The sequence below is a fragment of the Anabrus simplex genome, chromosome 11, assembly GCF_040414725.1.
Source record: "Anabrus simplex isolate iqAnaSimp1 chromosome 11, ASM4041472v1, whole genome shotgun sequence".
Classification (NCBI taxonomy): Eukaryota; Metazoa; Arthropoda; class Insecta; order Orthoptera; family Tettigoniidae; genus Anabrus; species Anabrus simplex.
In genome coordinates, this window is record NC_090275.1 from 40919694 (window position 1) to 40928652 (window position 8959).

Below are 8959 nucleotides of genomic sequence, written 5' to 3' on the forward strand. Positions count from 1 at the left end.
CTGGGAAGAATTAGGAGAAAGGAGACGAGCTGCTCGACTAAGTGGTATATTCCGAGCTGTCAGTGGAGAGATGGCGTGGGAAGACATCAGTAGACGAATAAAATTGAGTGGTATCTTCAAAAGTAAGAAAGATCACAATATGAAGATAAAGTTAGAATTCAAGAGGAAAAATTGGGGCAAATATTCGTTTATAGGAAGAGAAGTTAGGGATTGGAATAACTTACCAAGGGAGATGTTCAATAAATTTCCAATTTCTAAGCAATCATTTAAAAAAAGGCTAGGAAAACAACAGTTAGGGAATCCGCCACCTGGGCGACTGCCCCAAATGCAGACCAGTAGTGATTGATTGATTGATTGATTGATTGATTGATTGATTGATTGATTGATTGATTGATTGATTGATTGATTGATTGATTGATTGATTGATTGATTGATTGATTGATGACAACCGACAGTAGGTGACGGGCTACGAGAACCCTCGCTTTTATGCACCTTGTATATCCTTGATTATTGATGAAATACCGGGCGATTTTGTGAGTTCCAGACAGTGTAGTCATGGAATATACCTAGGAAAATTATCGCTGCGTCTTTCTTTCTTTCTTCCTTTAAATCTTCATGTGTTTAACAAAATAATGTCGGCTATATAGTGCTACTCCTTGGAGCTCCAGATCAGATGTCAACTTGGCGCGGCGTATTTACCTGCTGACGGCTACCGATAATTGTGATTAATTATGTACAGACCGGTTATTATAGGTAACGAGTGACAGTAAATTAGATATACAGTATATAAAGATTAACGGCTAACACTAAACGGGGCATAGCCGTAAAGATAAACCCTTGCATACTTGAAAACAATGAGTATACGAATGGCACAAATACGTCATTCATAGTACACTGCGCACAGAGAGACTATTAAATAGGCCACAATCGATATTGCTGTGAAAAGTATCACAACGTACAGATTACGAAGCAACCCAGTGACTACATGTTCCAGGTTTGAAATCGATATCTTGAATACGTTTCGAGTTACAGTGGTTTGAACGTAGCAGTGTAATTTCTTTCTTGGGGGCTTGAACTATCCGGTCTACGTGGGGTAGCATCCTCCGTTCGGGGCCCCTCGTCAATGTCGCAAGTTTGGGAAACAGGAAAAATTCTGCTGGGGCTAAGTCCTCAGGATACGGCGGACGGAGCACACCGGGAGTGTGATGTTTTGCAACGCGTCAGCCGGCGTATTGTCATGATGCAACATCCAAGTCTGGTTTCCCCACAATTCAGGTACATTCCTGTGCACAGCATCCACAAAACGCGGTAGACTTCCTTGTTTACCATCTGACGACGTAAAACAAATTCCTGATGAACAATGCCTTTGCAGTCGAAAAGACAGAAGCAGCATCACCTTGATCTTTGACTGTGGTAGTACCGAACTGGTCCGATGGTAAAAACATTCCAAATATATTTTTGTTCCATAACAAAAAGTCGCGGTGGAACTGGTCCGACGGGTAGTTGGCAGGTAGAGGCAGGAATTTCCGAATAGGTTAGTAACCTAACCACTTAGCTGTCAACAACATCCTCATTTCTCTAGACTCAGTGTCAGTTTTCACACAGTCTCAGTGCAGCGAAGTATCAGCAGCAGTGTACGATGGTTCCCATGTTAAGTGAGAGGGGATATAACTTAGTCGTTCTTGACGCTTTTAAATATTCAAAAGATGACAAGAAACAATCGGGTCAAAAGTGGCGATCCTAACCTTACCGAAAGGCCACTACAAATGTTAAATATATTGCCCAGTGTAATTTTAATGAGACAGTTGGTATAATATACGAGCGGACGATAAGGCTTCTTCGATCCTTGGTTTTGATATTTTAGCGTTGGACTAGTTCGCCCCACGGCCTGTGCTAACCGTCGGACCAGTTCGACCTACTAATTGATTGATCTCGAAATTCCAATAAGCATCGAATCAATTGGACAACAACTCTTTGACTGACACATGTGTGTTTCTCATGGACGAGGTGACCCTTTGCTGCCCACTGCGTGAAAGCTTTGCCAAGTGTGTGACAAAATTTCATACGGAGCAACTTGCATCGCCAGTTACAACCTTCACATGCTCACTCCAGCAGCTGTAGCTCGCCAATTAACGATCAGAGCAAAACCCGGCAAATGGCAATTTGTTGTCTAAACCTGCCGCTCCGTGCGCTACTTCAAAACTTCGGTTTCGTTTTGAACACATCTCCTAGTAGCTGCCTTCATCGTTGTCTCGGGTTCGATTGCCAGAACTAGCAGAAATTTAAGTTTGACTATGTACGACGTGGTTAAAATGGTTCACTCACCTCACCTGCTGCTCCACATCAGGATAAATAATAATAATAATAATCGTATGGCATCAGCTGCCGTGTGCAGACATTTCAAGTTGACGCCATCTGGCTGTCTGCGCGTCAATTTCGACGTTCCGTTTTACTCTGGGCCCACTAGATGGCATACCGAGTAAACCGAAACTCTCTTGGGCGTCTATGGCTGAGATTTAATTAATTTTGTCGGGTAAACACCAAATGTGTCACCAGAGATCTTTTACATGCCGACATCGTACGACATGGAGTGTCGAATTGACTTTTTTCCGCCCTTCAAAAATCCGACTACCTCTGCCGGGTTTGAACCCGCTATCTTGGGATCACTGATCTACCACTCTACCACTGATCCACAGAGGCAGCTCATATCACGATGAAGACACGAATTTGCATTTATAATGGCTAAATGATTAACGTGATGGTCCTTCATCCAAGGCACCCAACCCCCGGATTGAATCCTACCAGCTCGCAGTATCTTTACCTTACTCGGTTTATTCATCTGGATCGGGGGCTGGATAGGTGTGGGCTTCCTGCATCATTAGAATTCAACATAGGTCCGGCTGCATCCTCGCAGACACGCAGGTCACCGATAGACGTCTGTCAGTTCAGGTGTCATGTATGTACGTATTACTAGTAAATAACATCTTGGACTCACGCCTACAGTGTTGGCAACACAACATACACTAAGGTACAGTCAATAACTTCATGGACTGACGCCTTCAGTATAGGCAACACAGCGTAACACACTCAATATGTTCATGGACTGACACCTAGAGTTCAAACATCACCTGTATTTTGCTTAGCCTTTGAGCGGGATTTCCCCGCCGTGGTGGTAGGTGCGATTTCGGCTTCATTACCTCAATCGCTTCGATGGCGTATTTGCCAAATTTTTGGCAGAACTTGAAATTTTCCCGTTGCTCAAACAACGACATTCTCAAGTTCCGCTACTTACATTCAACTACCCTTCACAAGATGGACCAAAGTTCAGCTTATGCTACAGTATATGCACGCAATTACCTCTTGATGGGCGTAGAGAAGACACCATCCTGTGGTACAACGTACCCAATGTACTGCATCTCAGTGACACTAGACGGCCAGTCCACGAACTAAATGACTCTACTGCGTATGCATCATTCTATTAGTCTTTTCAACATATTCATATATGCTAATAAGGTACAACATTCTTCTTGCAGATCCAGGACATGCAGGTCATAAACAACCAGCCCTTATGTCAGCAGGCCATGGAGGTGAGTAATTTCCTTTTCCTTTCCGACAAAATCTATAAGGATCGATCAAAACGTTTCCGTTCGACGGCTATACAACCTGAATCCGGATGCCAATGAGGCAAAATCGCCGTGAGCATAGAGACACTCATCCCACCGACCGTGTGCTGAAACGCCGCGTCAAGCTGCGTGTAGAAGTCCGTGATCAGCTGCTGCACATCCATGTCCGACAGCAATCATCGACCTTTCAAGGCCTAGATGAGGGGAACCGAAGGCGCGATAATTGCATCAGGAGAGATCACGACTATTGGACGGGTGCTCGAGTGTCCGCCACTTGTTCGTAATGGATGCGGGAGGCCACCAACATGGACCGGCGTCTTGTGCCGAAACACGACACGCATGGAACTCCGTGCACCATTCCACAGTGGTGGTTTTCGACAGACATGCTGTACCACACACAGTCTTTATTCTCTTATGGCAGCCAAGAAGAGAATAACAGTACATTGGTCCTGTTTGGACGCATTTCGTAATAACGTCGCCATAGTTTATGTGACCGCATTTACCTCACGCACCTCGGCAAGACATGACTGCCACATTAATCTATTTTCCTGCATGTCCGTGCTTGAATAACAGCATCGGAGCCGCGATACGTTGCATAATCACTGCAGCAACGCCCCTAAACGGAAATTTTTGATCATGCCTTATATTTTTGCTTAGACTAATGCATCTGTTATAAAAAGCTATTTCTCTAATCGAGTAGCGGAAGTTTCCTCATGTTTCATATCATAATCTCAAATTAAATTTCAGTCAGTATGAGCAAACTGTGCTGTTTTACTCTGAATGTCATAAAATAATCGTTGTCAACCCGCTAAGCTTAATGGCGGATAATTTAGAATTTTCCGGAAGTTATCTTTGTATTTTGAAGACCGTTTCACGCAACACAATCAATTCCTTTCTGCTACAGTAACCATTTTTGGTGATATTTGAAGCCGTCTCTTTTCAGTTTCAACTCACTTAATTTATAACTGTCAGGTCCTGCCAAAACTAATTTTGAGTGATATACCAGGTGGGTCCCGAACGCCGTACTTTCCACTTACAAATGTCCCGCATGCACAAATGATGGATGGGATGTCTACCAACTGATTTTCACAGGGGCACTGCTGCCAGCGGGCAGGTTACGTCAGAATATGAAGAAATAAAAACCAGCCTGTCGCTCGCAGCATGTTACTCAGCGCTATAGATCTATTTCACCCCTTGCAATGTTGCAGTAGTAAACCTCGTTTTCCATCGCATAGTTCTAGGCAGGTGTATGATACATCCACACTGTACAGTATTTGCTGTCAACATGTCGGCAATGGCTAGTGTGATCAGCAGCGACGAATACACAGACATTATTTTAATCTGGACAACCTGGTCGGAATGCAGCCGAAGCTCCTATGCCTTCTACACACGTATTTCGCCGAACAGTCTTAGTTTGGGTTTCATACAAGCAACTCTATTACCGAGTGGAATGTCTACACGTGTATAAATTAATAAGTTATTTCCTTTTCTGCATCTTTGGCGTGTTTACAAACAGTAGTGATGATTAGGGGATGGGGCGAGGGGGGGCTGTCACACCTCCCCCCCCCCTCAACACTTTTTGGAGTAAACATTATATTTTTAATCCACTTTAGCCAACTGAAACTAGGAATTATTAAAAAAAAGCTATTTGTTCAAGCCTTGTTGTCTTATCTGCTAATTCTTTCCTTTAGTTTTTTAATAACTAACATAATTATTGGCAGTCTCTTTTAGTATCTATTGGTTTCTTAGTGTGTACTCAAATATTAAATGATTTTAATTGCATAATCATGCCGTAATTCTGTTTAATTGTACCGGGCAGGTTGGGCGTGGGGTTAGGGGCGCAGCTGTGAGCTTGCACCCGGGAGGTAGTGGTTTCAAATCCCATTGTCCGCAGCCCTGAAGATGGTTTTCCGTGGTTTCCCCTTTTCACACCAGGCAAGTGCTGGGGCTGTACCTTAATTAAGGCCACGGACTCTTATTTTCAACGCGTAGCCCTTTCCTGTCTCCTCGTCGCCATAAGTCCTATCTGTGCCGGAGCGACGTAAAGCCAATTGTAAAATAAATTCAGTTGTAATTGTAACTTCAACGGTAGGTAATACCAAGGTTCTTTTCACTGGGATAAATTATTTGTTTTGTGTTATATTATTTATTAAGTAAATGTATTTAACCTGCCCCATGCTTTGTTTCTGAGACCTGGTGAAAATTTTAGTATACAGCATTGAATGAAAATCTCAAATAAGTATTATTACAAATAAACCACGGGGCAAGTTAATTACTTTACATAATAAATAACATAACACAAAGGAAGGAATTTAGTCCAGTAAAAGTAAAGTTGGTATTATCTCCCGTTGAAATTACAATTAAGTATATTCTAGAATTGACTTTACGTGTATATACATTACATTATTATTATTATTATTATTATTATTATTATTATTAATATTATGCCTTTATTCCTCCTCTGCGAACCATGTGACCTTGCCGCGGTGGGGAGGCTTGCGTGTCCCAATGATGCAGATAGCCGAGCCGCAGGTGCAACCATATCTGTCGAGAGACCAGACTAACGAATGGTTAATTGAAAGGGGGGTAGCAGCCTTTCGGTAGTTGCAAGGGCGGCAGTCTAGATGATTGACTGATACGGCCTTGTAATAATACTCAACATGGCTTACCTGTGTTGATACTGCTACACGCCTGAAAGCAACGGGAAACTACAGCCGTAACTAACTCCCAAGGACATGCAGCTCTCTCTGTATGAATGATGTACTGATGATGGCTTCCTCCCGGGTAAAATATTCCGGAGGTAAACTAGTCCCCCATTCGGATCTCCGGGTGGGGACTACACGAGAGGGGACGATCATCAGGAAGATGGATACTGATATTCTGCGAGTCGGAGCGTGGAATGTTAGAAGTTTGAATCGCTGTGGTAGGTTAGAGAATCTGAAAAGGGAGATGGATAGGCTAAAGTTAGATGTAGTTGGTATAAGTGAAGTACGTTGGCAGGAAGAACAAGATTTTTGGTCAGGCGACTACCGAATTATCAACACAAAATCAAACAGGGGAAATGCAGGAGTTGGTTTAATAATGAATAAGAAAATAGGGCAGCGGGTAAGCTACTATGACCAGCATAGTGAAGGAATTATTGTCGTCAAGATAGACACCAAGCCAATGCCCACCACAATAGTGCAGGCCTATATGCCTACTAGTTCAGCGGATGATGAAGAAATCGAAAGAATATATGAGGAGATAGAAGATTTAATACAATATGTAAAAGGTGATGAGAATCTAATTGTGATGGGAGACTGGAATGCAGTGGTAGGGCAAGGAAGAGAAGGTAGTACAGTAGGAGAATTTGGATTGGGACAAAGGATCGAAAGAGGAAGTCGGCTGGTTGAATTCTGCACTGATCATAATTTAGTCCTTGCCAATACTTGGTTAAAACACCACAAACGACGGCTATATACGTGGACGAGACCTGGAGACACTGGAAGGTATCAAATAGACTTCATTATGATTAGGCAGAGATTCAGAAACCAGGTGTTGGATTGTAAAACTTTCCCAGGAGCAGACGTGGACTCTGACCACAACTTGTTGGTCATGAAATGCCATCTGAAGTTGAAGAAATTGAAGAAAGGAAAGAATGCAAAAAGATGGGATCTAGACAAGTTGAAAGAAAAGAGTGTGAGGGATTGTTTCAAGGAACATGTTGCACAAGGTCTAAATGAAAATGCTGAAGGAAACACTATAGAGGAAGAGTAGAGAGTCGTGAAAAATGAAGTCAGTAGGGCTGCTGAAGAAATGTTAGGAAAGAAGAAAAGATCAACTAAGAATCAGTGGATAACTCAGGAAATACTAGACCTGATTGATGAACGACGAAAATACAAGAATGCTAGAAATGAAGAGGGCAGAAAAGAATACAGGCGATTAAAGAATCAAGTGGATAGAAAGTGCAAGGTAGCTAAGGAAGAATGACTGAAGGAGAAGTGCAAGGACGTCGAAGGCTGTATGGTCCTGAGAAAGGTAGATGCTGCATACAGGAAAATCAAGGAAACTTTTGGAGAAAGGAAATCTAGGTGTATGAATATTAAGAGCTCAGATGGAAAGCCAATTCTAGGGAAAGAAGACAAAGCAGAAAGATGGCAGGAGCATATCCAACAGTTGTATCACGGTAAAGATGTAGATAATTTGGTTCTGGAACATGAAGCGGCTGTTGATGCTGATGAAATGGGAGACCCAATTTTGAGGTCAGAGTTTGACAGAGCTGCGAGCGACCTAAATAGGAACAAGGCACCTGGAATTGATGACATTCCCTCTGAATTACTGACTGCCTTAGGAGAAACCAGCATGGCAATGTTATTTCATTTAGTGTGTAAGATGTATGAGATAGGAGAAGTCCCATCCGATTTTCGGAAGAATGTTCTTATACCTATTCCCAAGAAAGCCGGTGCTGACAGGTGTGAAAACTACCGCACCATTAGTTTAGTATGTCATGCCTGCAAAATTTTAACACGTATTATTTACAGAAGAATGGAAAAACAAGTTGAAGCTGAGTTGGGAGAAGATCAATTTGGCTTCAGAAGAAATGTAGGAAGACGTGAAGCAATCCTGACTTTACGTCTGATCTTAGAGGATCGAATCAAGAAGGACAAGCCCACGTACATGGCATTCGTAGATCTAGAAAAGGCATTCGATAATGTTGATTGGACCAAGCTATTTATGATTCTGAAGATGATAGGGATCAGATACCGAGAACGAAGAATTATCTACAATCTGTATAAAAATCAGTCTGCAGTGATAAGAATCGAGGGCTTTGAAAAAGAAGCAGCAATCCAGAAAGGAGTGAGGCAAGGCTGCAGTGTGTCCCCTCTCCTTTTCAATGTTTACATAGAACAGGCAGTAAAGGTAATCAAAGAGAAATTTGGAAAGGGAATCACAGTCCAAGGAGAGGAAATCAAAACCTTGAGATTTGCCGATGATATTGTTATTTTATCTGAGACTGCAGAAGATCTCGAAAAGTTGCTGAATGGTATGGATAAAGTCTTGGGTAAGGAGTACAAGATGAAAATAAATAAGTCCAAAACAAAAGTAATGGAGTGCAGAGGAACGAAGGCAGGTGATGCAGGAAATATTAGATTAGGAAATGAAGTCTTAAAGGAAGTAGATGAATATTGTTACTTGGGTAGTAAAATAACTAACGATGGCAGAAGTAAGGAGGACATAAAATGCAGACTAGCACAAGCAAGGAAGAGCTTTCTTAAGAAAAGAAATTCGCTCACTTAAAATATTGATATCGGAATTAGAAAGATGTTTTTGAAGACTTTCGTGTGGAGCGTGGCATT